The sequence below is a fragment of the Ranitomeya variabilis genome, chromosome 4, assembly GCF_051348905.1.
Source record: "Ranitomeya variabilis isolate aRanVar5 chromosome 4, aRanVar5.hap1, whole genome shotgun sequence".
Classification (NCBI taxonomy): Eukaryota; Metazoa; Chordata; class Amphibia; order Anura; family Dendrobatidae; genus Ranitomeya; species Ranitomeya variabilis.
The window spans coordinates 316,348,768-316,375,621 of NC_135235.1; the positions used below are offsets into that span (position 1 = coordinate 316,348,768).

At 33.9% G+C, this 26,854-nt stretch overlaps 20 non-coding genes across 20 annotated transcripts; all 20 read right to left on the minus strand.

Annotated features, from left to right (window-relative positions):
- Positions 1-895: 895 nt before the first annotated feature.
- On the minus strand, positions 896-978 carry TRNAL-CAG (transfer RNA leucine (anticodon CAG)). The gene has a single exon. It is a non-coding gene; the product is annotated as a tRNA-Leu (tRNA).
- A 1,047-nt stretch (positions 979-2,025) lies between these two features.
- On the minus strand, positions 2,026-2,098 carry TRNAF-GAA (transfer RNA phenylalanine (anticodon GAA)). The gene has a single exon. It is a non-coding gene; the product is annotated as a tRNA-Phe (tRNA).
- Positions 2,099-6,221: 4,123 nt separating this feature from the next.
- Positions 6,222-6,294, minus strand: TRNAF-GAA (transfer RNA phenylalanine (anticodon GAA)). The gene has a single exon. It is a non-coding gene; the product is annotated as a tRNA-Phe (tRNA).
- An 897-nt stretch (positions 6,295-7,191) lies between these two features.
- Positions 7,192-7,272, minus strand: TRNAL-CAG (transfer RNA leucine (anticodon CAG)). The gene has a single exon. It is a non-coding gene; the product is annotated as a tRNA-Leu (tRNA).
- Positions 7,273-8,317: 1,045 nt separating this feature from the next.
- TRNAF-GAA (transfer RNA phenylalanine (anticodon GAA)) lies at positions 8,318-8,390 on the minus strand. Its single transcript has one exon. It is a non-coding gene; the product is annotated as a tRNA-Phe (tRNA).
- An 897-nt stretch (positions 8,391-9,287) lies between these two features.
- On the minus strand, positions 9,288-9,368 carry TRNAL-CAG (transfer RNA leucine (anticodon CAG)). The gene has a single exon. It is a non-coding gene; the product is annotated as a tRNA-Leu (tRNA).
- Positions 9,369-10,413: 1,045 nt separating this feature from the next.
- TRNAF-GAA (transfer RNA phenylalanine (anticodon GAA)) lies at positions 10,414-10,486 on the minus strand. The gene has a single exon. It is a non-coding gene; the product is annotated as a tRNA-Phe (tRNA).
- Positions 10,487-10,957: 471 nt separating this feature from the next.
- On the minus strand, positions 10,958-11,040 carry TRNAL-CAG (transfer RNA leucine (anticodon CAG)). The gene has a single exon. It is a non-coding gene; the product is annotated as a tRNA-Leu (tRNA).
- Positions 11,041-11,662: 622 nt separating this feature from the next.
- TRNAF-GAA (transfer RNA phenylalanine (anticodon GAA)) lies at positions 11,663-11,735 on the minus strand. The gene has a single exon. It is a non-coding gene; the product is annotated as a tRNA-Phe (tRNA).
- Positions 11,736-13,141: 1,406 nt separating this feature from the next.
- Positions 13,142-13,214, minus strand: TRNAF-GAA (transfer RNA phenylalanine (anticodon GAA)). The gene has a single exon. It is a non-coding gene; the product is annotated as a tRNA-Phe (tRNA).
- Positions 13,215-14,110: 896 nt separating this feature from the next.
- On the minus strand, positions 14,111-14,191 carry TRNAL-CAG (transfer RNA leucine (anticodon CAG)). Its single transcript has one exon. It is a non-coding gene; the product is annotated as a tRNA-Leu (tRNA).
- A 1,045-nt stretch (positions 14,192-15,236) lies between these two features.
- On the minus strand, positions 15,237-15,309 carry TRNAF-GAA (transfer RNA phenylalanine (anticodon GAA)). The gene has a single exon. It is a non-coding gene; the product is annotated as a tRNA-Phe (tRNA).
- Positions 15,310-16,206: 897 nt separating this feature from the next.
- TRNAL-CAG (transfer RNA leucine (anticodon CAG)) lies at positions 16,207-16,287 on the minus strand. Its single transcript has one exon. It is a non-coding gene; the product is annotated as a tRNA-Leu (tRNA).
- A 1,045-nt stretch (positions 16,288-17,332) lies between these two features.
- TRNAF-GAA (transfer RNA phenylalanine (anticodon GAA)) lies at positions 17,333-17,405 on the minus strand. The gene has a single exon. It is a non-coding gene; the product is annotated as a tRNA-Phe (tRNA).
- Positions 17,406-17,876: 471 nt separating this feature from the next.
- Positions 17,877-17,959, minus strand: TRNAL-CAG (transfer RNA leucine (anticodon CAG)). Its single transcript has one exon. It is a non-coding gene; the product is annotated as a tRNA-Leu (tRNA).
- Positions 17,960-18,581: 622 nt separating this feature from the next.
- Positions 18,582-18,654, minus strand: TRNAF-GAA (transfer RNA phenylalanine (anticodon GAA)). The gene has a single exon. It is a non-coding gene; the product is annotated as a tRNA-Phe (tRNA).
- Positions 18,655-21,029: 2,375 nt separating this feature from the next.
- On the minus strand, positions 21,030-21,112 carry TRNAL-CAG (transfer RNA leucine (anticodon CAG)). Its single transcript has one exon. It is a non-coding gene; the product is annotated as a tRNA-Leu (tRNA).
- Positions 21,113-22,158: 1,046 nt separating this feature from the next.
- Positions 22,159-22,231, minus strand: TRNAF-GAA (transfer RNA phenylalanine (anticodon GAA)). The gene has a single exon. It is a non-coding gene; the product is annotated as a tRNA-Phe (tRNA).
- Positions 22,232-23,127: 896 nt separating this feature from the next.
- TRNAL-CAG (transfer RNA leucine (anticodon CAG)) lies at positions 23,128-23,210 on the minus strand. The gene has a single exon. It is a non-coding gene; the product is annotated as a tRNA-Leu (tRNA).
- Positions 23,211-26,353: 3,143 nt separating this feature from the next.
- Positions 26,354-26,426, minus strand: TRNAF-GAA (transfer RNA phenylalanine (anticodon GAA)). Its single transcript has one exon. It is a non-coding gene; the product is annotated as a tRNA-Phe (tRNA).
- Positions 26,427-26,854: the final 428 nt, after the last annotated feature.

A 26,854-nucleotide genomic window follows, 5' to 3' on the forward strand; every position in this document is an offset into this window, starting at 1 on the left:
AACACAAACAGCTTTAGGAGTGCTAGACACTTGGCAAATGTCAAGCGAAACCCCTGAAAGTAGATATTTTTATTTTTGCTTTGACTGGTTTTTGCAGCATGATTTCTATTTGAAACTCCTGCTATTTTGTTGTACATATTTAATAACTTTCATTAACTCTTTGTGAATGAGTAGAAAAAAACAGCAATTTTGACAGAGATTTTTTTACATTTTCAATTTGACTCCATTCATCAGGTTCATTCAAACCCTGTGTTTGTGAGACAGGTGATGGTTGCACATAAAATACAATGTGCATGCATAATGTTACATCAAGTTTTATTTGTTATTAAATGCAAATAATTGGAGCAAAAAAGGAGACAACAATTTAGAGAAAATATTTTAATGATTGTTAACTTTCAATGTGAAAACATTTGTCCCAAAATGTGCTGAAACTTAGATGTCAGTATCGCATGTGCATTTCAGACTTTAAAACTATGATTACCTGCTTTTTAAGCTTTTGTTTATTAAGTATTTTTATGGTCTATTGATGAATGAGGTAATCAAATATGAAATTAGACTTACCGGCAATTCAGTTTATAGAAATCTCCCAGAACAGCCCCATAGGATGTGGAGTCTCCGCCCTAATAGGGAAAGAGAACACAAAGAGTTGAAATAGTCCCGCCCCATTGACCGCCGGCAGTATTTTTATAGTGCCAAGACAGCTAACATATGCACATAAAAACTATTTCACGGTCCTAGAGTTCCGTTTATAGACGACAATTTCAGATTCACCCCAAAGACTCCCAGGTAGTGGTAACTTTGGGATCGGATTTTTTAAGGCCCATTGCTAAGTTTGGTTTGATCCCCATCTAATCAATAATTGACTGAGAATCTGTATAGTTTCATGGAAAGGTGATGTCAGAAGTGGGATTTGAACCCACGCCTCCAAGAGACACTGCGACCTGAACGCAGCGCCTTAGACCACTCGGCCATCCTGACTTCTCGTGGATTCTGTGCCTTAACTCTTTCCAAGTTAGTCAGAAGAAATATGACCAGTAATTGTCATTGAAAATTATTTTAAAATATTTAATATTATAGTTTTTATTTCAATACATTTGTTTAAACTATTAGTTATCAAGCCTATTTTGAGCTAAATGGCCAAGCCCCATTTTAAAAACATATGACTTTTATCACTGTATGCAGTAATAACTCTGGAATGCTTCTACATATCCCCGTAATTCTGAAAGTGTTTTTTGTGACACATTGTACTTTACATTAACTGTAAATTTAGGTCAATATATTTTTAGTTTTTTTCTGTGAAAATATCTAAAGTTTGTTTAAAATTTTGAAATATTAGTCATTTTTATTCTTTGACTGCTTATATCCTTAAACCAACTTGTCGCACCACACAAAAATGTAAATAAATAGCATTTTTCATATGTGTACTTTTTGTCAGCATTCACTTTCAAACCTCCTTTTATTTTGTTAGGATGTTAGAAATGTTAGATTTCTCACAAAATGCGGTGATGCACCATATTTCTTCAGAATCTACTGTTTGGCCACACAGCAGGGCTTTGAAAATAAGAGCGCTATTTGGATTTTGGAATGCAGATTTTGCAAGAATAGTTTGCAGGTAAAATTTGCAGAGTGCCAAAAGTACCAAAACAGCAGAAACCCCCCCCCAAAGTGACCCCATTTTAGAAATTACTTCTCACAATGAATTCATATACACCACAGCATTTCATAGTCAAACATACATGGTTGAAATCATTCAGCTAGTGTCTGATACATGCTTTCTTTATCAGCTATCAGGTTCCCTTTAAATCCTCTTACAGCTAAGTGAAATGGAAATAAACAAAACAGAGGAAAAATTACAAAAAAATAATAATTTGCTCAAATGGAAAAGTTCCCATTTCTCATCTTTTTAACATTTTATTTTCTGTAGATAGTTAAGATTTTTAGGCCTTTTACATTTTCTTTAAATAATCAGTCCACGTGCTTTGTTTATTTTCTCCTTAAAATGTAAAGAATCAAGAAAAATGATGTTGCCGAAACCCGGGATCGAACCAGGGACCTTTAGATCTTCAGTCTAACGCTCTCCCATCTGAGCTATTTCGGCCAAACACAAACAGCTTTAGGAGTGCTAGACACTTGGCAAATGTCAAGCGAAACCCCTGAAAGTAGATATTTTTATTTTTGCTTTGACTGGTTTTTGCAGCATGATTTCTATTTGAAACTCCTGCTAATTTGTTGTACATATTTAATAACTTTCATTAACTCTTTGTGAATGAGTAGAAAAAAACAGCAATTTTGACAGAGATTTTTTTACATTTTCAATTTGACTCCATTCATCAGGTTCATTCAAACCCTGTGTTTGTGAGACAGGTGATGGTTGCACATAAAAGACAATGTGCATGCATAATGTTACATCAAGTTTTATTTGTTATTAAATGCAAATAATTGGAGCAAAAAAGGAGACAACAATTTAGAGAAAATATTTTAATGATTGTTAACTTTCAATGTGAAAACATTTGTCCCAAAATGTGCTGAAACTTAGATGTCAGTATCGCATGTGCATTTCAGACTTTAAAACTATGATTACCTGCTTTTTAAGCTTTTGTTTATTAAGTATTTTTATGGTCTATTGATGAATGAGGTAATCAAATATGAAATTAGACTTACCGGCAATTCAGTTTATAGAAATCTCCCAGAACAGCCCCATAGGATGTGGAGTCTCCGCCCTAATAGGGAAAGAGAACACAAAGAGTTGAAATAGTCCCGCCCCATTGACCGCCGGCAGTATTTTTATAGTGCCAAGACAGCTAACATATGCACATAAAAACTATTTCACGGTCCTAGAGTTCCGTTTATAGACGACAATTTCAGATTCACCCCAAAGACTCCCAGGTAGTGGTAACTTTGGGATCGGATTTTTTAAGGCCCATTGCTAAGTTTGGTTTGATCCCCATCTAATCAATAATTGACTGAGAATCTGTATAGTTTCATGAAAAGGTGATGTAAGAAGTGGGATTTGAACCCACGCCTCCAAGAGAGACTGCGACCTGAACGCAGCGCCTTAGAACACTCAGCCATCCTGACTTCTTGTGGATTTTGTGCCTTAACTCTTTCCAAGTTAGTCAGAAGAAATATGACCAGTAATTGTCATTGAAAATTATTTTAAAAAATTTAATATTACAGTTTTTATTTCAATACATTTGTTTAAACTATTAGTTATCAAGCCTATTTTGAGCTAAATGGCCAAGCCCCATTTTAAAAAAATATGACTTTTATCACTGTATGCAGTAATAACTCTGGAATGCTTCTACATATCCCCGTAATTCTGAAAGTGTTTTTTGTGACACATTGTACTTTACATTAACTGTAAATTTAGGTCAATATATTTTTAGTTTTTTTCTGTGAAAATATCTAAATTTTGTTTAAAATGTTGAAATATTAGTCATTTTTATTCTTTGACTGCTTATATCCTTAAACCAACTTGTCGCACCACACAAAAATGTAAATAAATAGCATTTTTCATATGTGTACTTTTTGTCAGCATTCACTTTCAAACCTCCTTTTATTTTGTTAGGATGTTAGAAATGTTAGATTTCTCACAAAATGCGGTGATGCACCATATTTCTTCAGAATCTACTGTTTGGCCACACAGCAGGGCTTTGAAAATAAGAGCGCTATTTGGATTTTGGAATGCAGATTTTGCAAGAATAGTTTGCAGGTAAAATTTGCAGAGTACCAAAAGTACCAAAACAGCAGAAACCCCCCCAAAGTGACCCCATTTTAGAAATTACTTCTCACAATGAATTCATATACACCACAGCATTTCATAGTCAAACATACATGGTTGAAATCATTCAGCTAGTGTCTGATACATGCTTTCTTTATCAGCTATCAGGTTCCCTTTAAATCCTCTTACAGCTAAGTGAAATGGAAATAAACAAAACAGAGGAAAAATTACAAAAAAATAATAATTTGCTCAAATGGAAAAGTTCCCATTTCTCATCTTTTTAACATTTTATTTTCTGTAGATAGTTAAGATTTTTAGGCCTTTTACATTTTCTTTAAATAATCAGTCCACGTGCTTTGTTTATTTTCTCCTTAAAATGTAAAGAATCAAGAAAAATGATGTTGCCGAAACCCGGGATCGAACCAGGGACCTTTAGATATTCCGTCTAACGCTCTCCCATCTGAGCTATTTCGGCCAAACACAAACAACTTTAGGAGTGCTAGACACTTGGCAAATGTCAAGCGAAACCCCTGAAAGTAGATATTTTTATTTTTGCTTTGACTGGTTTTTGCAGCATGATTTCTATTTGAAACTCCTGCTATTTTGTTGTACATATTTAATAACTTTCATTAACTCTTTGTGAATGAGTAGAAAAAAACAGCAATTTTGACAGAGATTTTTTTACATTTTCAATTTGACTCCATTCATCAGGTTCATTCAAACCCTGTGTTTGTGAGACAGGTGATGGTTGCACATAAAAGACAATGTGCATGCATAATGTTACATCAAGTTTTATTTGTTATTAAATGCAAATAATTGGAGCAAAAAAGGAGACAACAATTTAGAGAAAATATTTTAATGATTGTTAACTTTCAATGTGAAAACATTTGTCCCAAAATGTGCTGAAACTTAGATGTCAGTATCGCATGTGCATTTCAGACTTTAAAACTATGATTACCTGCTTTTTAAGCTTTTGTTTATTAAGTATTTTTATGGTCTATTGATGAATGAGGTAATCAAATATGAAATTAGACTTACCGGCAATTCAGTTTATAGAAATCTCCCAGAACAGCCCCATAGGATGTGGAGTCTCCGCCCTAATAGGGAAAGAGAACACAAAGAGTTTAAATAGTCCCGCCCCATTGACCGCCGGCAGTATTTTTATAGTGCCAAGACAGCTAACATATGCACATAAAAACTATTTCACGGTCCTAGAGTTCCGTTTATAGACGACAATTTCAGATTCACCCCAAAGACTCCCAGGTAGTGGTAACTTTGGGATCGGATTTTTTAAGGCCCATTGCTAAGTTTGGTTTGATCCCCATCTAATCAATAATTGACTGAGAATCTGTATAGTTTCATGAAAAGGTGATGTAAGAAGTGGGATTTGAACCCACGCCTCCAAGAGAGACTGCGACCTGAACGCAGCGCCTTAGAACACTCAGCCATCCTGACTTCTTGTGGATTTTGTGCCTTAACTCTTTCCAAGTTAGTCAGAAGAAATATGACCAGTAATTGTCATTGAAAATTATTTAAAAAAATTTAATATTACAGTTTTTATTTCAATACATTTGTTTAAACTATTAGTTATCAAGCCTATTTTGAGCTAAATGGCCAAGCCCCATTTTAAAAAAATATGACTTTTATCACTGTATGCAGTAATAACTCTGGAATGCTTCTACATATCCCCGTAATTCTGAAAGTGTTTTTTGTGACACATTGTACTTTACATTAACTGTAAATTTAGGTCAATATATTTTTAGTTTTTTTCTGTGAAAATATCTAAATTTTGTTTAAAATGTTGAAATATTAGTCATTTTTATTCTTTGACTGCTTATATCCTTAAACCAACTTGTCGCACCACACAAAAATGTAAATAAATAGCATTTTTCATATGTGTACTTTTTGTCAGCATTCACTTTCAAACCTCCTTTTATTTTGTTAGGATGTTAGAAATGTTAGATTTCTCACAAAATGCGGTGATGCACCATATTTCTTCAGAATCTACTGTTTGGCCACACAGCAGGGCTTTGAAAATAAGAGCGCTATTTGGATTTTGGAATGCAGATTTTGCAAGAATAGTTTGCAGGTAAAATTTGCAGAGTACCAAAAGTACCAAAACAGCAGAAACCCCCCCAAAGTGACCCCATTTTAGAAATTACTTCTCACAATAAATTCATATACACCACAGCATTTCATAGTCAAACATACATGGTTGAAATCATTCAGCTAGTGTCTGATACATGCTTTCTTTATCAGCTATCAGGTTCCCTTTAAATCCTCTTACAGCTAAGTGAAATGGAAATAAACAAAACAGAGGAAAAATTACAAAAAAATAATAATTTGCTCAAATGGAAAAGTTCCCATTTCTCATCTTTTTAACATTTTATTTTCTGTAGATAGTTAAGATTTTTAGGCCTTTTACATTTTCTTTAAATAATCAGTCCACGTGCTTTGTTTATTTTCTCCTTAAAATGTAAAGAATCAAGAAAAATGATGTTGCCGAAACCCGGGATCGAACCAGGGACCTTTAGATCTTCAGTCTAACGCTCTCCCATCTGAGCTATTTCGGCCAAACACAAACAACTTTAGGAGTGCTAGACACTTGGCAAATGTCAAGCGAAACCCCTGAAAGTAGATATTTTTATTTTTGCTTTGACTGGTTTTTGCAGCATGATTTCTATTTGAAACTCCTGCTATTTTGTTGTACATATTTAATAACTTTCATTAACTCTTTGTGAATGAGTAGAAAAAAACAGCAATTTTGACAGAGATTTTTTTACATTTTCAATTTGACTCCATTCATCAGGTTCATTTAAACCCTGTGTTTGTGAGACAGGTGATGGTTGCACATAAAAGACAATGTGCATGCATAATGTTACATCAAGTTTTATTTGTTATTAAATGCAAATAATTGGAGCAAAAAAGGAGACAACAATTTAGAGAAAATATTTTAATGATTGTTAACTTTCAATGTGAAAACATTTGTCCCAAAATGTGCTGAAACTTAGATGTCAGTATCGCATGTGCATTTCAGACTTTAAAACTATGATTACCTGCTTTTTAAGCTTTTGTTTATTAAGTATTTTTATGGTCTATTGATGAATGAGGTAATCAAATATGAAATTAGACTTACCGGCAATTCAGTTTATAGAAATCTCCCAGAACAGCCCCATAGGATGTGGAGTCTCCGCCCTAATAGGGAAAGAGAACACAAAGAGTTGAAATAGTCCCGCCCCATTGACCGCCGGCAGTATTTTTATAGTGCCAAGACAGCTAACATATGCACATAAAAACTATTTCACGGTCCTAGAGTTCCGTTTATAGACGACAATTTCAGATTCTCCCCAAAGACTCCCAGGTAGTGGTAACTTTGGGATCGGATTTTTTAAGGCCCATTGCTAAGTTTGGTTTGATCCCCATCTAATCAATAATTGACTGAGAATCTGTATAGTTTCATGAAAAGGTGATGTCAGAAGTGGGATTTGAACCCACGCCTCCAAGAGACTGCGACCTGAACGCAGCGCCTTAGACCACTCGGCCATCCTGACTTCTTGTGGATTTTGTGCCTTAACTCTTTCCAAGTTAGTCAGAAGAAATATGACCAGTAATTGTCATTGAAAATTATTTTAAAATATTTAATATTACAGTTTTTATTTCAATACATTTGTTTAAACTATTAGTTATCAAGCCTATTTTGAGCTAAATGGCCAAGCCCCATTTTAAAAAAATATGACTTTTATCACTGTATGCAGTAATAACTCTGGAATGCTTCTACATATCCCCGTAATTCTGAAAGTGTTTTTTGTGACACATTGTACTTTACATTAACTGTAAATTTAGGTCAATATATTTTTAGTTTTTTTCTGTGAAAATATCTAAAGTTTGTTTAAAATTTTGAAATATTAGTCATTTTTATTCTTTGACTGCTTATATCCTTAAACCAACTTGTCGCACCACACAAAAATGTAAATAAATAGCATTTTTCATATGTGTACTTTTTGTCAGCATTCACTTTCAAACCTCCTTTTATTTTGTTAGGATGTTAGAAATGTTAGATTTCTCACAAAATGCGGTGATGCACCATATTTCTTCAGAATCTACTGTTTGGCCACACAGCAGGGCTTTGAAAATAAGAGCGCTATTTGGATTTTGGAATGCAGATTTTGCAAGAATAGTTTGCAGGTAAAATTTGCAGAGTACCAAAAGTACCAAAACAGCAGAAACCCCCCCAAAGTGACCTCATTTTAGAAATTACTTCTCACAATGAATTCATATACACCACAGCATTTCATAGTCAAACATACATGGTTGAAATCATTCAGCTAGTGTCTGATACATGCTTTCTTTATCAGCTATCAGGTTCCCTTTAAATCCTCTTACAGCTAAGTGAAATGGAAATAAACAAAACAGAGGAAAAATTACAAAAAAATAATAATTTGCTCAAATGGAAAAGTTCCCATTTCTCATCTTTTTAACATTTTATTTTCTGTAGATAGTTAAGATTTTTAGGCCTTTTACATTTTCTTTAAATAATCAGTCCACGTGCTTTGTTTATTTTCTCCTTAAAATGTAAAGAATCAAGAAAAATGATGTTGCCGAAACCCGGGATCGAACCAGGGACCTTTAGATCTTCAGTCTAACGCTCTCCCATCTGAGCTATTTCGGCCAAACACAAACAACTTTAGGAGTGCTAGACACTTGGCAAATGTCAAGCGAAACCCCTGAAAGTAGATATTTTTATTTTTGCTTTGACTAGTTTTTGCAGCATGATTTCTATTTGAAACTCCTGCTATTTTGTTGTACATATTTAATAACTTTCATTAACTCTTTGTGAATGAGTAGAAAAAAACAGCAATTTTGACAGAGATTTTTTTACATTTTCAATTTGACTCCATTCATCAGGTTCATTCAAACCCTGTGTTTGTGAGACAGGTGATGGTTGCACATAAAAGACAATGTGCATGCATAATGTTACATCAAGTTTTATTTGTTATTAAATGCAAATAATTGGAGCAAAAAAGGAGACAACAATTTAGAGAAAATATTTTAATGATTGTTAACTTTCAATGTGAAAACATTTGTCCCAAAATGTGCTGAAACTTAGATGTCAGTATCGCATGTGCATTTCAGACTTTAAAACTATGATTACCTGCTTTTTAAGCTTTTGTTTATTAAGTATTTTTATGGTCTATTGATGAATGAGGTAATCAAATATGAAATTAGACTTACCGGCAATTCAGTTTATAGAAATCTCCCAGAACAGCCCCATAGGATGTGGAGTCTCCGCCCTAATAGGGAAAGAGAACACAAAGAGTTGAAATAGTCCCGCCCCATTGACCGCCGGCAGTATTTTTATAGTGCCAAGACAGCTAACATATGCACATAAAAACTATTTCACGGTCCTAGAGTTCCGTTTATAGACGACAATTTCAGATTCTCCCCAAAGACTCCCAGGTAGTGGTAACTTTGGGATCGGATTTTTTAAGGCCCATTGCTAAGTTTGGTTTGATCCCCATCTAATCAATAATTGACTGAGAATCTGTATAGTTTCATGAAAAGGTGATGTCAGAAGTGGGATTTGAACCCACGCCTCCAAGAGACTGCGACCTGAACGCAGCGCCTTAGACCACTCGGCCATCCTGACTTCTTGTGGATTTTGTGCCTTAACTCTTTCCAAGTTAGTCAGAAGAAATATGACCAGTAATTGTCATTGAAAATTATTTTAAAATATTTAATATTACAGTTTTTATTTCAATACATTTGTTTAAACTATTAGTTATCAAGCCTATTTTGAGCTAAATGGCCAAGCCCCATTTTAAAAAAATATGACTTTTATCACTGTATGCAGTAATAACTCTGGAATGCTTCTACATATCCCCGTAATTCTGAAAGTGTTTTTTGTGACACATTGTACTTTACATTAACTGTAAATTTAGGTCAATATATTTTTAGTTTTTTTCTGTGAAAATATCTAAAGTTTGTTTAAAATTTTGAAATATTAGTCATTTTTATTCTTTGACTGCTTATATCCTTAAACCAACTTGTCGCACCACACAAAAATGTAAATAAATAGCATTTTTCATATGTGTACTTTTTGTCAGCATTCACTTTCAAACCTCCTTTTATTTTGTTAGGATGTTAGAAATGTTAGATTTCTCACAAAATGCGGTGATGCACCATATTTCTTCAGAATCTACTGTTTGGCCACACAGCAGGGCTTTGAAAATAAGAGCGCTATTTGGATTTTGGAATGCAGATTTTGCAAGAATAGTTTGCAGGTAAAATTTGCAGAGTACCAAAAGTACCAAAACAGCAGAAACCCCCCCAAAGTGACCCCATTTTAGAAATTACTTCTCACAATGAATTCATATACACCACAGCATTTCATAGTCAAACATACATGGTTGAAATCATTCAGCTAGTGTCTGATACATGCTTTCTTTATCAGCTATCAGGTTCCCTTTAAATCCTCTTACAGCTAAGTGAAATGGAAATAAACAAAACAGAGGAAAAATTACAAAAAAATAATAATTTGCTCAAATGGAAAAGTTCACATTTCTCATCTTTTTAACATTTTATTTTCTGTAGATAGTTAAGATTTTTAGGCCTTTTACATTTTCTTTAAATAATCAGTCCACGTGCTTTGTTTATTTTCTCCTTAAAATGTAAAGAATCAAGAAAAATGATGTTGCCGAAACCCGGGATCGAACCAGGGACCTTTAGATCTTCAGTCTAACGCTCTCCCATCTGAGCTATTTCGGCCAAACACAATCAACTTTAGGAGTGCTAGACACTTGGCAAATGTCAAGCGAAACCCCTGAAAGTAGATATTTTTATTTTTGCTTTGACTGGTTTTTGCAGCATGATTTCTATTTGAAACTCCTGCTATTTTGTTGTACATATTTAATAACTTTCATTAACTCTTTGTGAATGAGTAGAAAAAAACAGCAATTTTCACAGAGATTTTTTTACATTTTCAATTTGACTCCATTCATCAGGTTCATTGACCGCCAGCAGTATTTTTATAGTGCCAAGACAGCTAACATATGCACATAAAAACTATTTCACGGTCCTAGAGTTCCGTTTATATACGACAATTTCAGATTCACCCCAAAGACTCCCAGGTAGTGGTAACTTTGGGATCGGATTTTTTAAGGCCCATTGCTAAGTTTGGTTTGATCCCCATCTAATCAATAATTGACTGAGAATCTGTATAGTTTCATGAAAAGGTGATGTCAGAAGTGGGATTTGAACCCACGCCTCCAAGAGAGACTGCGACCTGAACGCAGCGCCTTAGACCACTCGGCCATCCTGACTTCTTGTGGATTTTTCATATGTGTACTTTTTGTCAGCATTCACTTTCAAACCTCCTTTTATTTTGTTAGGATGTTAGAAATGTTAGATTTCTCACAAAATGCGGTGATGCACCATATTTCTTCAGAATCTACTGTTTGGCCACACAGCAGGGCTTTGAAAATAAGAGCGCTATTTGGATTTTGGAATGCAGATTTTGCAAGAATAGTTTGCAGGTAAAATTTGCAGAGTACAAAAAGTACCAAAACAGCAGAAACCCCCCCAAAGTGACCCCATTTTAGAAATTACTTCTCACAATGAATTCATATACACCACAGCATTTCATAGTCAAACATGCATGGTTGAAATCATTCAGCTAGTGTCTGATACATGCTTTCTTTATCAGCTATCAGGTTCCCTTTAAATCCTCTTACAGCTAAGTGAAATGGAAATAAACAAAACAGGAAAAATTACAAAAAAATAATAATTTGCTCAAATGGAAAAGTTCCCATTTCTCATCTTTTTAACATTTTATTTTCTGTAGATAGTTAAGATTTTTAGGCCTTTTACATTTTCTTTAAATAATCAGTCCACGTGCTTTGTTTATTTTCTCCTTAAAATGTAAAGAATCAAGAAAAATGATGTTGCCGAAACCCGGGATCGAACCAGGGACCTTTAGATCTTCAGTCTAACGCTCTCCCATCTGAGCTATTTCGGCCAAACACAAACAACTTTAGGAGTGCTAGACACTTGGCAAATGTCAAGCAAAACCTCTGAAAGTAGATATTTTTATTTTTGCTTTGACTGGTTTTTGCAGCATGATTTCTATTTGAAACTCCTGCTATTTTGTTGTACATATTTAATAACTTTCATTAACTCTTTGTGAATGAGTAGAAAAAAACAGCAATTTTGAGAGAGATTTTTTTACATTTTCAATTTGACTCCATTCATCAGGTTCATTGACCGCCAGCAGTATTTTTATAGTGCCAAGACAGCTAACATATGCACATAAAAACTATTTCACGGTCCTAGAGTTCCGTTTATAGACGACAATTTCAGATTCACCCCAAAGACTCCCAGGTAGTGGTAACTTTGGGATTAACTCTTTCCAAGTTAGTCAGAAGAAATATGACCAGTAATTGCCATTGAAAATTATTTTAAAATATTTAATATTACAGTTTTTATTTCAATACATTTGTTTAAACTATTAGTTATCAAGCCTATTTTGAGCTAAATGGCCAAGCCCCATTTTAAAAAAATATGACTTTTATCACTGTATGCAGTAATAACTCTGGAATGCTTCTACATATCCCCGTAATTCTGAAAGTGTTTTTTGTGACACATTGTACTTTACATTAACTGTAAATTTAGGTCAATATATTTTTAGTTTTTTTCTGTGAAAATATCTAAATTTTGTTTAAAATTTTGAAATATTAGTCATTTTTATTCTTTGACTGCTTATATCCTTAAACCAACTTGTCGCACCACACAAAAATGTAAATAAATAGCATTTTTCATATGTGTACTTTTTGTCAGCATTCACTTTCAAACCTCCTTTTATTTTGTTAGGATGTTAGAAATGTTAGATTTCTCACAAAATGCGGTGATGCACCATATTTCTTCAGAATCTACTGTTTGGCCACACAGCAGGGCTTTGAAAATAAGAGCGCTATTTGGATTTTGGAATGCAGATTTTGCAAGAATAGTTTGCAGGTAAAATTTGCAGAGTACCAAAAGTACCAAAACAGCAGAAACCCCCCCAAAGTGACCCCATTTTAGAAATTACTTCTCACAATGAATTCATATACACCACAGCATTTCATAGTCAAACATACATGGTTGAAATCATTCAGCTAGTGTCTGATACATGCTTTCTTTATCAGCTATCAGGTTCCCTTTAAATCCTCTTACAGCTAAGTGAAATGGAAATAAACAAAACAGAGGAAAAATTACAAAAAAATAATAATTTGCTCAAATGGAAAAGTTCCCATTTCTCATCTTTTTAACATTTTATTTTTTGTAGATAGTTAAGATTTTTAGGCCTTTTACATTTTCTTTAAATAATTAGTCCACGTGCTTTGTTTATTTTGTCCTTAAAATGTAAAGAATCAAGAAAAATGATGTTGCCGAAACCCGGGATCGAACCAGGGACCTTTAGATCTTCAGTCTAACGCTCTCCCATCTGAGCTATTTCGGCCAAACACAAACAACTTTAGGAGTGCTAGACACTTGGCAAATGTCAAGCAAAACCCCTGAAAGTAGATATTTTTATTTTTGCTTTGACTGGTTTTTGCAGCATGATTTCTATTTGAAACTCCTGCTATTTTGTTGTACATATTTAATAACTTTCATTAACTCTTTGTGAATGAGTAGAAAAAAACAGCAATTTTGACAGAGTTTTTTTACATTTTCAATTTGACTCCATTCATCAGGTTCATTCAAACCCTGTGTTTGTGAGACAGGTGATGGTTGCACATAAAAGACAATGTGCATGCATAATGTTACATCAAGTTTTATTTGTTATTAAATGCAAATAATTGGAGCAAAAAAGGAGACAACAATTTAGAGAAAATATTTTAATGATTGTTAACTTTCAATGTGAAAACATTTGTCCCAAAATGTGCTGAAACTTAGATGTCAGTATCGCATGTGCATTTCAGACTTTAAAACTATGATTACCTGCTTTTTAAGCTTTTGTTTATTAAGTATTTTTATGGTCTATTGATGAATGAGGTAATCAAATATGAAATTAGACTTACCGGCAATTCAGTTTATAGAAATCTCCCAGAACAGCCCCATAGGATGTGGAGTCTCCGCCCTAATAGGGAAAGAGAACACAAAGAGTTGAAATAGTCCCGCCCCATTGACCGCCGGCAGTATTTTTATAGTGCCAAGACAGCTAACATATGCACATAAAAACTATTTCACGGTCCTAGAGTTCCGTTTATAGACGACAATTTCAGATTCTCCCCAAAGACTCCCAGGTAGTGGTAACTTTGGGATCGGATTTTTTAAGGCCCATTGCTAAGTTTGGTTTGATCCCCATCTAATCAATAATTGACTGAGAATCTGTATAGTTTCATGAAAAGGTGATGTCAGAAGTGGGATTTGAACCCACGCCTCCAAGAGACTGCGACCTGAACGCAGCGCCTTAGACCACTCGGCCATCCTGACTTCTTGTGGATTTTGTGCCTTAACTCTTTCCAAGTTAGTCAGAAGAAATATGACCAGTAATTGTCATTGAAAATTATTTTAAAATATTTAATATTACAGTTTTTATTTCAATACATTTGTTTAAACTATTAGTTATCAAGCCTATTTTGAGCTAAATGGCCAAGCCCCATTTTAAAAAAATATGACTTTTATCACTGTATGCAGTAATAACTCTGGAATGCTTCTACATATCCCCGTAATTCTGAAAGTGTTTTTTGTGACACATTGTACTTTACATTAACTGTAAATTTAGGTCAATATATTTTTAGTTTTTTTCTGTGAAAATATCTAAAGTTTGTTTAAAATTTTGAAATATTAGTCATTTTTATTCTTTGACTGCTTATATCCTTAAACCAACTTGTCGCACCACACAAAAATGTAAATAAATAGCATTTTTCATATGTGTACTTTTTGTCAGCATTCACTTTCAAACCTCCTTTTATTTTGTTAGGATGTTAGAAATGTTAGATTTCTCACAAAATGCGGTGATGCACCATATTTCTTCAGAATCTACTGTTTGGCCACACAGCAGGGCTTTGAAAATAAGAGCGCTATTTGGATTTTGGAATGCAGATTTTGCAAGAATAGTTTGCAGGTAAAATTTGCAGAGTACCAAAAGTACCAAAACAGCAGAAACCCCCCCAAAGTGACCTCATTTTAGAAATTACTTCTCACAATGAATTCATATACACCACAGCATTTCATAGTCAAACATACATGGTTGAAATCATTCAGCTAGTGTCTGATACATGCTTTCTTTATCAGCTATCAGGTTCCCTTTAAATCCTCTTACAGCTAAGTGAAATGGAAATAAACAAAACAGAGGAAAAATTACAAAAAAATAATAATTTGCTCAAATGGAAAAGTTCCCATTTCTCATCTTTTTAACATTTTATTTTCTGTAGATAGTTAAGATTTTTAGGCCTTTTACATTTTCTTTAAATAATCAGTCCACGTGCTTTGTTTATTTTCTCCTTAAAATGTAAAGAATCAAGAAAAATGATGTTGCCGAAACCCGGGATCGAACCAGGGACCTTTAGATCTTCAGTCTAACGCTCTCCCATCTGAGCTATTTCGGCCAAACACAAACAACTTTAGGAGTGCTAGACACTTGGCAAATGTCAAGCGAAACCCCTGAAAGTAGATATTTTTATTTTTGCTTTGACTAGTTTTTGCAGCATGATTTCTATTTGAAACTCCTGCTATTTTGTTGTACATATTTAATAACTTTCATTAACTCTTTGTGAATGAGTAGAAAAAAACAGCAATTTTGACAGAGATTTTTTTACATTTTCAATTTGACTCCATTCATCAGGTTCATTCAAACCCTGTGTTTGTGAGACAGGTGATGGTTGCACATAAAAGACAATGTGCATGCATAATGTTACATCAAGTTTTATTTGTTATTAAATGCAAATAATTGGAGCAAAAAAGGAGACAACAATTTAGAGAAAATATTTTAATGATTGTTAACTTTCAATGTGAAAACATTTGTCCCAAAATGTGCTGAAACTTAGATGTCAGTATCGCATGTGCATTTCAGACTTTAAAACTATGATTACCTGCTTTTTAAGCTTTTGTTTATTAAGTATTTTTATGGTCTATTGATGAATGAGGTAATCAAATATGAAATTAGACTTACCGGCAATTCAGTTTATAGAAATCTCCCAGAACAGCCCCATAGGATGTGGAGTCTCCGCCCTAATAGGGAAAGAGAACACAAAGAGTTGAAATAGTCCCGCCCCATTGACCGCCGGCAGTATTTTTATAGTGCCAAGACAGCTAACATATGCACATAAAAACTATTTCACGGTCCTAGAGTTCCGTTTATAGACGACAATTTCAGATTCTCCCCAAAGACTCCCAGGTAGTGGTAACTTTGGGATCGGATTTTTTAAGGCCCATTGCTAAGTTTGGTTTGATCCCCATCTAATCAATAATTGACTGAGAATCTGTATAGTTTCATGAAAAGGTGATGTCAGAAGTGGGATTTGAACCCACGCCTCCAAGAGACTGCGACCTGAACGCAGCGCCTTAGACCACTCGGCCATCCTGACTTCTTGTGGATTTTGTGCCTTAACTCTTTCCAAGTTAGTCAGAAGAAATATGACCAGTAATTGTCATTGAAAATTATTTTAAAATATTTAATATTACAGTTTTTATTTCAATACATTTGTTTAAACTATTAGTTATCAAGCCTATTTTGAGCTAAATGGCCAAGCCCCATTTTAAAAAAATATGACTTTTATCACTGTATGCAGTAATAACTCTGGAATGCTTCTACATATCCCCGTAATTCTGAAAGTGTTTTTTGTGACACATTGTACTTTACATTAACTGTAAATTTAGGTCAATATATTTTTAGTTTTTTTCTGTGAAAATATCTAAAGTTTGTTTAAAATTTTGAAATATTAGTCATTTTTATTCTTTGACTGCTTATATCCTTAAACCAACTTGTCGCACCACACAAAAATGTAAATAAATAGCATTTTTCATATGTGTACTTTTTGTCAGCATTCACTTTCAAACCTCCTTTTATTTTGTTAGGATGTTAGAAATGTTAGATTTCTCACAAAATGCGGTGATGCACCATATTTCTTCAGAATCTACTGTTTGGCCACACAGCAGGGCTTTGAAAATAAGAGCGCTATTTGGATTTTGGAATGCAGATTTTGCAAGAATAGTTTGCAGGTAAAATTTGCAGAGTACCAAAAGTACCAAAACAGCAGAAACCCCCCCAAAGTGACCCCATTTTAGAAATTACTTCTCACAATGAATTCATATACACCACAGCATTTCATAGTCAAACATACATGGTTGAAATCATTCAGCTAGTGTCTGATACATGCTTTCTTTATCAGCTATCAGGTTCCCTTTAAATCCTCTTACAGCTAAGTGAAATGGAAATAAACAAAACAGAGGAAAAATTACAAAAAAATAATAATTTGCTCAAATGGAAAAGTTCACATTTCTCATCTTTTTAACATTTTATTTTCTGTAGATAGTTAAGATTTTTAGGCCTTTTACATTTTCTTTAAATAATCAGTCCACGTGCTTTGTTTATTTTCTCCTTAAAATGTAAAGAATCAAGAAAAATGATGTTGCCGAAACCCGGGATCGAACCAGGGACCTTTAGATCTTCAGTCTAACGCTCTCCCATCTGAGCTATTTCGGCCAAACACAATCAACTTTAGGAGTGCTAGACACTTGGCAAATGTCAAGCGAAACCCCTGAAAGTAGATATTTTTATTTTTGCTTTGACTGGTTTTTGCAGCATGATTTCTATTTGAAACTCCTGCTATTTTGTTGTACATATTTAATAACTTTCATTAACTCTTTGTGAATGAGTAGAAAAAAACAGCAATTTTCACAGAGATTTTTTTACATTTTCAATTTGACTCCATTCATCAGGTTCATTGACCGCCAGCAGTATTTTTATAGTGCCAAGACAGCTAACATATGCACATAAAAACTATTTCACGGTCCTAGAGTTCCGTTTATATACGACAATTTCAGATTCACCCCAAAGACTCCCAGGTAGTGGTAACTTTGGGATCGGATTTTTTAAGGCCCATTGCTAAGTTTGGTTTGATCCCCATCTAATCAATAATTGACTGAGAATCTGTATAGTTTCATGAAAAGGTGATGTCAGAAGTGGGATTTGAACCCACGCCTCCAAGAGAGACTGCGACCTGAACGCAGCGCCTTAGACCACTCGGCCATCCTGACTTCTTGTGGATTTTTCATATGTGTACTTTTTGTCAGCATTCACTTTCAAACCTCCTTTTATTTTGTTAGGATGTTAGAAATGTTAGATTTCTCACAAAATGCGGTGATGCACCATATTTCTTCAGAATCTACTGTTTGGCCACACAGCAGGGCTTTGAAAATAAGAGCGCTATTTGGATTTTGGAATGCAGATTTTGCAAGAATAGTTTGCAGGTAAAATTTGCAGAGTACAAAAAGTACCAAAACAGCAGAAACCCCCCCAAAGTGACCCCATTTTAGAAATTACTTCTCACAATGAATTCATATACACCACAGCATTTCATAGTCAAACATGCATGGTTGAAATCATTCAGCTAGTGTCTGATACATGCTTTCTTTATCAGCTATCAGGTTCCCTTTAAATCCTCTTACAGCTAAGTGAAATGGAAATAAACAAAACAGGAAAAATTACAAAAAAATAATAATTTGCTCAAATGGAAAAGTTCCCATTTCTCATCTTTTTAACATTTTATTTTCTGTAGATAGTTAAGATTTTTAGGCCTTTTACATTTTCTTTAAATAATCAGTCCACGTGCTTTGTTTATTTTCTCCTTAAAATGTAAAGAATCAAGAAAAATGATGTTGCCGAAACCCGGGATCGAACCAGGGACCTTTAGATCTTCAGTCTAACGCTCTCCCATCTGAGCTATTTCGGCCAAACACAAACAACTTTAGGAGTGCTAGACACTTGGCAAATGTCAAGCAAAACCTCTGAAAGTAGATATTTTTATTTTTGCTTTGACTGGTTTTTGCAGCATGATTTCTATTTGAAACTCCTGCTATTTTGTTGTACATATTTAATAACTTTCATTAACTCTTTGTGAATGAGTAGAAAAAAACAGCAATTTTGAGAGAGATTTTTTTACATTTTCAATTTGACTCCATTCATCAGGTTCATTGACCGCCAGCAGTATTTTTATAGTGCCAAGACAGCTAACATATGCACATAAAAACTATTTCACGGTCCTAGAGTTCCGTTTATAGACGACAATTTCAGATTCACCCCAAAGACTCCCAGGTAGTGGTAACTTTGGGATTAACTCTTTCCAAGTTAGTCAGAAGAAATATGACCAGTAATTGCCATTGAAAATTATTTTAAAATATTTAATATTACAGTTTTTATTTCAATACATTTGTTTAAACTATTAGTTATCAAGCCTATTTTGAGCTAAATGGCCAAGCCCCATTTTAAAAAAATATGACTTTTATCACTGTATGCAGTAATAACTCTGGAATGCTTCTACATATCCCCGTAATTCTGAAAGTGTTTTTTGTGACACATTGTACTTTACATTAACTGTAAATTTAGGTCAATATATTTTTAGTTTTTTTCTGTGAAAATATCTAAATTTTGTTTAAAATTTTGAAATATTAGTCATTTTTATTCTTTGACTGCTTATATCCTTAAACCAACTTGTCGCACCACACAAAAATGTAAATAAATAGCATTTTTCATATGTGTACTTTTTGTCAGCATTCACTTTCAAACCTCCTTTTATTTTGTTAGGATGTTAGAAATGTTAGATTTCTCACAAAATGCGGTGATGCACCATATTTCTTCAGAATCTACTGTTTGGCCACACAGCAGGGCTTTGAAAATAAGAGCGCTATTTGGATTTTGGAATGCAGATTTTGCAAGAATAGTTTGCAGGTAAAATTTGCAGAGTACCAAAAGTACCAAAACAGCAGAAACCCCCCCAAAGTGACCCCATTTTAGAAATTACTTCTCACAATGAATTCATATACACCACAGCATTTCATAGTCAAACATACATGGTTGAAATCATTCAGCTAGTGTCTGATACATGCTTTCTTTATCAGCTATCAGGTTCCCTTTAAATCCTCTTACAGCTAAGTGAAATGGAAATAAACAAAACAGAGGAAAAATTACAAAAAAATAATAATTTGCTCAAATGGAAAAGTTCCCATTTCTCATCTTTTTAACATTTTATTTTTTGTAGATAGTTAAGATTTTTAGGCCTTTTACATTTTCTTTAAATAATTAGTCCACGTGCTTTGTTTATTTTGTCCTTAAAATGTAAAGAATCAAGAAAAATGATGTTGCCGAAACACGGGATCGAACCAGGGACCTTTAGATCTTCAGTCTAACGCTCTCCCATCTGAGCTATTTCGGCCAAACACAAACAACTTTAGGAGTGCTAGACACTTGGCAAATGTCAAGCAAAACCCCTGAAAGTAGATATTTTTATTTTTGCTTTGACTGGTTTTTGCAGCATGATTTCTATTTGAAACTCCTGCTATTTTGTTGTACATATTTAATAACTTTCATTAACTCTTTGTGAATGAGTAGAAAAAAACAGCAATTTTGACAGAGTTTTTTTACATTTTCAATTTGACTCCATTCATCAGGTTCATTCAAACCCTGTGTTTGTGAGACAGGTGATGGTTGCACATAAAAGACAATGTGCATGCATAATGTTACATCAAGTTTTATTTGTTATTAAATGCAAATAATTGGAGCAAAAAAGGAGACAACAATTTAGAGAAAATATTTTAATGATTGTTAACTTTCAATGTGAAAACATTTGTCCCAAAATGTGCTGAAACTTAGATGTCAGTATCGCATGTGCATTTCAGACTTTAAAACTATGATTACCTGCTTTTTAAGCTTTTGTTTATTAAGTATTTTTATGGTCTATTGATGAATGAGGTAATCAAATATGAAATTAGACTTACCGGCAATTCAGTTTATAGAAATCTCCCAGAACAGCCCCATAGGATGTGGAGTCTCCGCCCTAATAGGGAAAGAGAACACAAAGAGTTGAAATAGTCCCGCCCCATTGACCGCCGGCAGTATTTTTATAGTGCCAAGACAGCTAACATATGCACATAAAAACTATTTCACGGTCCTAGAGTTCCGTTTATAGACGACAAATTCAGATTCACCCCAAAGACTCCCAGGTAGTGGTAACTTTGGGATCAGATTTTTTAAGGCCCATTGCTAAGTTTGGTTTGATCCCCATATAATCAATAATTGACTGAGAATCTGTATAGTTTCATGAAAAGGTGATGTCAGAAGTGGGATTTGAACCCACGCCTCCAAGAGAGACTGCGACCTGAACGCAGCGCCTTAGACCGCTTGGCCATCCTGACTTCTTGTAGATTCTGTGCCTTAACTCTTTCCAAGTTAGTCAGCAGAAATATGACCAGTAATTGTCATTGAAAATTATTTTAAAATATTTAATATTACAGTTTTTATTTCAATACATTTGTTTAAACTATTAGTCATCAAGCCTATTTTGAGCTAAATGGCCAAGCCCCATTTTAAAAAAATATGACTTTTATCACTGTATGCAGTAATAACTCTGGAATGCTTCTACATATCCCCGTAATTCTGAAAGTGTTTTTTTGTGACACATTGTACTTTACATTAACTGTAAATTTAGGTCAATATATTTTTAGTTTTTTTCTGTGAAAATATCTAAATTTTGTTTAAAATTTTGAAATATTAGTCATTTTTATTCTTTGACTGCTTATATCCTTAAACCAACTTGTCGCACCACACAAAAATGTAAATAAATAGCATTTTTCATATGTATACTTTTTGTCAGCATTCACTTTCAAACCTCCTTTTATTTTGTTAGGATGTTAGAAATGTTAGATTTCTCACAAAATGCGGTGATGCACCATATTTCTTCAGAATCTACTGTTTGGCCACACAGCAGGGCTTTGAAAATAAGAGCGCTATTTGGATTTTGGAATGCAGATTTTGCAAGAATAGTTTGCAGGTAAAAGTTGCAGAGTACCAAAAGTACCAAAACAGCAGAAACCCCCCCAAAGTGACCCCATTTTAGAAATTACTTCTCACAATGAATTCATATACACCACAGCATTTCATAGTCAAACATACATGGTTGAAATCATTCAGCTAGTGTCTGATACATGCTTTCTTTATCAGCCATCAGGTTCCCTTTAAATCCTTTTACAGCTAAGTGAAATGGAAATAAACAAAACAGAGGAAAAATTACAAAAAAATAATAATTTGCTCAAATGGAAAAGTTCCCATTTCTCATCTTTTTAACATTTTATTTTCTGTAGATAGTTAAGATTTTTAGGCCTTTTACATTTTCTTTAAATAATCAGTCCACGTGCTTTGTTTATTTTCTCCTTAAAATGTAAAGAATCAAGAAAAATGATGTTGCCGAAACCCAGGATCGAACCAGGGACCTTTAGATCTTCAGTCTAACGCTCTCCCATCTGAGCTATTTCGGCCAAACACAAACAGCTTTAGGAGTGCTAGACACTTGGCAAATGTCAAGCGAAACCCCTGAAAGTAGATATTTTTATTTTTGCTTTGACTGGTTTTTGCAGCATGATTTCTATTTGAAACTCCTGCTATTTTGTTGTACATATTTAATAACTTTCATTAACTCTTTGTGAATGAGTAGAAAAAAACAGCAATTTTGACAGAGTTTTTTTACATTTTCAATTTGACTCCATTCATCAGGTTCATTCAAACCCTGTGTTTGTGAGACAGGTGATGGTTGCACATAAAAGACAATGTGCATGCATAATGTTACATCAAGTTTTATTTGTTATTAAATGCAAATAATTGGAGCAAAAAAGGAGTGAACAATTTAGAGAAAATATTTTAATGATTGTTAACTTTCAATGTGAAAACATTTGTCCCAAAATGTGCTGAAACTTAGATGTCAGTATCGCATGTGCATTTCAGACTTTAAAACTATGATTACCTGCTTTTTAAGCTTTTGTTTATTAAGTATTTTTATGGTCTATTGATGAATGAGGTAATCAAATATGAAATTAGACTTACCGGCAATTCAGTTTATAGAAATCTCCCAGAACAGCCCCATAGGATGTGGAGTCTCCGCCCTAATAGGGAAAGAGAACACAAAGAGTTGAAATAGTCCCGCCCCATTGACCGCCGGCAGTATTTTTATAGTGCCAAGACAGCTAACATATGCACATAAAAACTATTTCACGGTCCTAGAGTTCCGTTTATAGACGACAAATTCAGATTCACCCCAAAGACTCCCAGGTAGTGGTAACTTTGGGATCGGATTTTTTAAGGCCCATTGCTAAGTTTGGTTTGATCCCCATCTAATCAATAATTGACTGAGAATCTGTATAGTTTCATGAAAAGGTGATGTCAGAAGTGGGATTTGAACCCACGCCTCCAAGAGAGACTGCGACCTGAACGCAGCGCCTTAGACCGCTTGGCCATCCTGACTTCTTGTAGATTCTGTGCCTTAACTCTTTCCAAGTTAGTCAGCAGAAATATGACCAGTAATTGTCATTGAAAATTATTTTAAAATATTTAATATTACAGTTTTTATTTCAATACATTTGTTTAAACTATTAGTCATCAAGCCTATTTTGAGCTAAATGGCCAAGCCCCATTTTTAAAAAATATGACTTTTATCACTGTATGCAGTAATAACTCTGGAATGCTTCTACATATCCCCGTAATTCTGAAAGTGTTTTTTGTGACACATTGTACTTTACATTAACTGTAAATTTAGGTCAATATATTTTTAGTTTTTTTCTGTGAAAATATCTAAATTTTGTTTAAAATGTTGAAATATTAGTCATTTTTATTCTTTGACTGCTTATATCCTTAAACCAACTTGTCGCACCACACAAAAATGTAAATAAATAGCATTTTTCATATGTGTACTTTTTGTCAGCATTCACTTTCAAACCTCCTTTTATTTTGTTAGGATGTTAGAAATGTTAGATTTCTCACAAAATGCGGTGATGCACCATATTTCTTCAGAATCTACTGTTTGGCCACACAGCAGGGCTTTGAAAATAAGAGCGCTATTTGGATTTTGGAATGCAGATTTTGCAAGAATAGTTTGCAGGTAAAATTTGCAGAGTACCAAAAGTACCAAAACAGCAGAAACCCCCCCAAAGTGACCCCATTTTAGAAATTACTTCTCACAATGAATTCATATACACCACAGCATTTCATAGTCAAACATACATGGTTGAAATCATTCAGCTAGTGTCTGATACATGCTTTCTTTATCAGCTATCAGGTTCCCTTTAAATCCTCTTACAGCTAAGTGAAATGGAAATAAACAAAACAGAGGAAAAATTACAAAAAAATAATAATTTGCTCAAATGGAAAAGTTCCCATTTCTCATCTTTTTAACATTTTATTTTCTGTAGATAGTTAAGATTTTTAGGCCTTTTACATTTTCTTTAAATAATCAGTCCACGTGCTTTGTTTATTTTCTCCTTAAAATGTAAAGAATCAAGAAAAATGATGTTGCCGAAACCCGGGATCGAACCAGGGACCTTTAGATATTCCGTCTAACGCTCTCCCATCTGAGCTATTTCGGCCAAACACAAACAACTTTAGGAGTGCTAGACACTTGGCAAATGTCAAGCGAAACCCCTGAAAGTAGATATTTTTATTTTTGCTTTGACTGGTTTTTGCAGCATGATTTCTATTTGAAACTCCTGCTATTTTGTTGTACATATTTAATAACTTTCATTAACTCTTTGTGAATGAGTAGAAAAAAACAGCAATTTTGACAGAGATTTTTTTACATTTTCAATTTGACTCCATTCATCAGGTTCATTCAAACCCTGTGTTTGTGAGACAGGTGATGGTTGCACATAAAAGACAATGTGCATGCATAATGTTACATCAAGTTTTATTTGTTATTAAATGCAAATAATTGGAGCAAAAAAGGAGACAACAATTTAGAGAAAATATTTTAATGATTGTTAACTTTCAATGTGAAAACATTTGTCCCAAAATGTGCTGAAACTTAGATGTCAGTATCGCATGTGCATTTCAGACTTTAAAACTATGATTACCTGCTTTTTAAGCTTTTGTTTATTAAGTATTTTTATGGTCTATTGATGAATGAGGTAATCAAATATGAAATTAGACTTACCGGCAATTCAGTTTATAGAAATCTCCCAGAACAGCCCCATAGGATGTGGAGTCTCCGCCCTAATAGGGAAAGAGAACACAAAGAGTTTAAATAGTCCCGCCCCATTGACCGCCGGCAGTATTTTTATAGTGCCAAGACAGCTAACATATGCACATAAAAACTATTTCACGGTCCTAGAGTTCCGTTTATAGACGACAATTTCAGATTCACCCCAAAGACTCCCAGGTAGTGGTAACTTTGGGATCGGATTTTTTAAGGCCCATTGCTAAGTTTGGTTTGATCCCCATCTAATCAATAATTGACTGAGAATCTGTATAGTTTCATGAAAAGGTGATGTAAGAAGTGGGATTTGAACCCACGCCTCCAAGAGAGACTGCGACCTGAACGCAGCGCCTTAGAACACTCAGCCATCCTGACTTCTTGTGGATTTTGTGCCTTAACTCTTTCCAAGTTAGTCAGAAGAAATATGACCAGTAATTGTCATTGAAAATTATTTAAAAAAATTTAATATTACAGTTTTTATTTCAATACATTTGTTTAAACTATTAGTTATCAAGCCTATTTTGAGCTAAATGGCCAAGCCCCATTTTAAAAAAATATGACTTTTATCACTGTATGCAGTAATAACTCTGGAATGCTTCTACATATCCCCGTAATTCTGAAAGTGTTTTTTGTGACACATTGTACTTTACATTAACTGTAAATTTAGGTCAATATATTTTTAGTTTTTTTCTGTGAAAATATCTAAATTTTGTTTAAAATGTTGAAATATTAGTCATTTTTATTCTTTGACTGCTTATATCCTTAAACCAACTTGTCGCACCACACAAAAATGTAAATAAATAGCATTTTTCATATGTGTACTTTTTGTCAGCATTCACTTTCAAACCTCCTTTTATTTTGTTAGGATGTTAGAAATGTTAGATTTCTCACAAAATGCGGTGATGCACCATATTTCTTCAGAATCTACTGTTTGGCCACACAGCAGGGCTTTGAAAATAAGAGCGCTATTTGGATTTTGGAATGCAGATTTTGCAAGAATAGTTTGCAGGTAAAATTTGCAGAGTACCAAAAGTACCAAAACAGCAGAAACCCCCCCAAAGTGACCCCATTTTAGAAATTACTTCTCACAATAAATTCATATACACCACAGCATTTCATAGTCAAACATACATGGTTGAAATCATTCAGCTAGTGTCTGATACATGCTTTCTTTATCAGCTATCAGGTTCCCTTTAAATCCTCTTACAGCTAAGTGAAATGGAAATAAACAAAACAGAGGAAAAATTACAAAAAAATAATAATTTGCTCAAATGGAAAAGTTCCCATTTCTCATCTTTTTAACATTTTATTTTCTGTAGATAGTTAAGATTTTTAGGCCTTTTACATTTTCTTTAAATAATCAGTCCACGTGCTTTGTTTATTTTCTCCTTAAAATGTAAAGAATCAAGAAAAATGATGTTGCCGAAACCCGGGATCGAACCAGGGACCTTTAGATCTTCAGTCTAACGCTCTCCCATCTGAGCTATTTCGGCCAAACACAAACAACTTTAGGAGTGCTAGACACTTGGCAAATGTCAAGCGAAACCCCTGAAAGTAGATATTTTTATTTTTGCTTTGACTGGTTTTTGCAGCATGATTTCTATTTGAAACTCCTGCTATTTTGTTGTACATATTTAATAACTTTCATTAACTCTTTGTGAATGAGTAGAAAAAAACAGCAATTTTGACAGAGATTTTTTTACATTTTCAATTTGACTCCATTCATCAGGTTCATTTAAACCCTGTGTTTGTGAGACAGGTGATGGTTGCACATAAAAGACAATGTGCATGCATAATGTTACATCAAGTTTTATTTGTTATTAAATGCAAATAATTGGAGCAAAAAAGGAGACAACAATTTAGAGAAAATATTTTAATGATTGTTAACTTTCAATGTGAAAACATTTGTCCCAAAATGTGC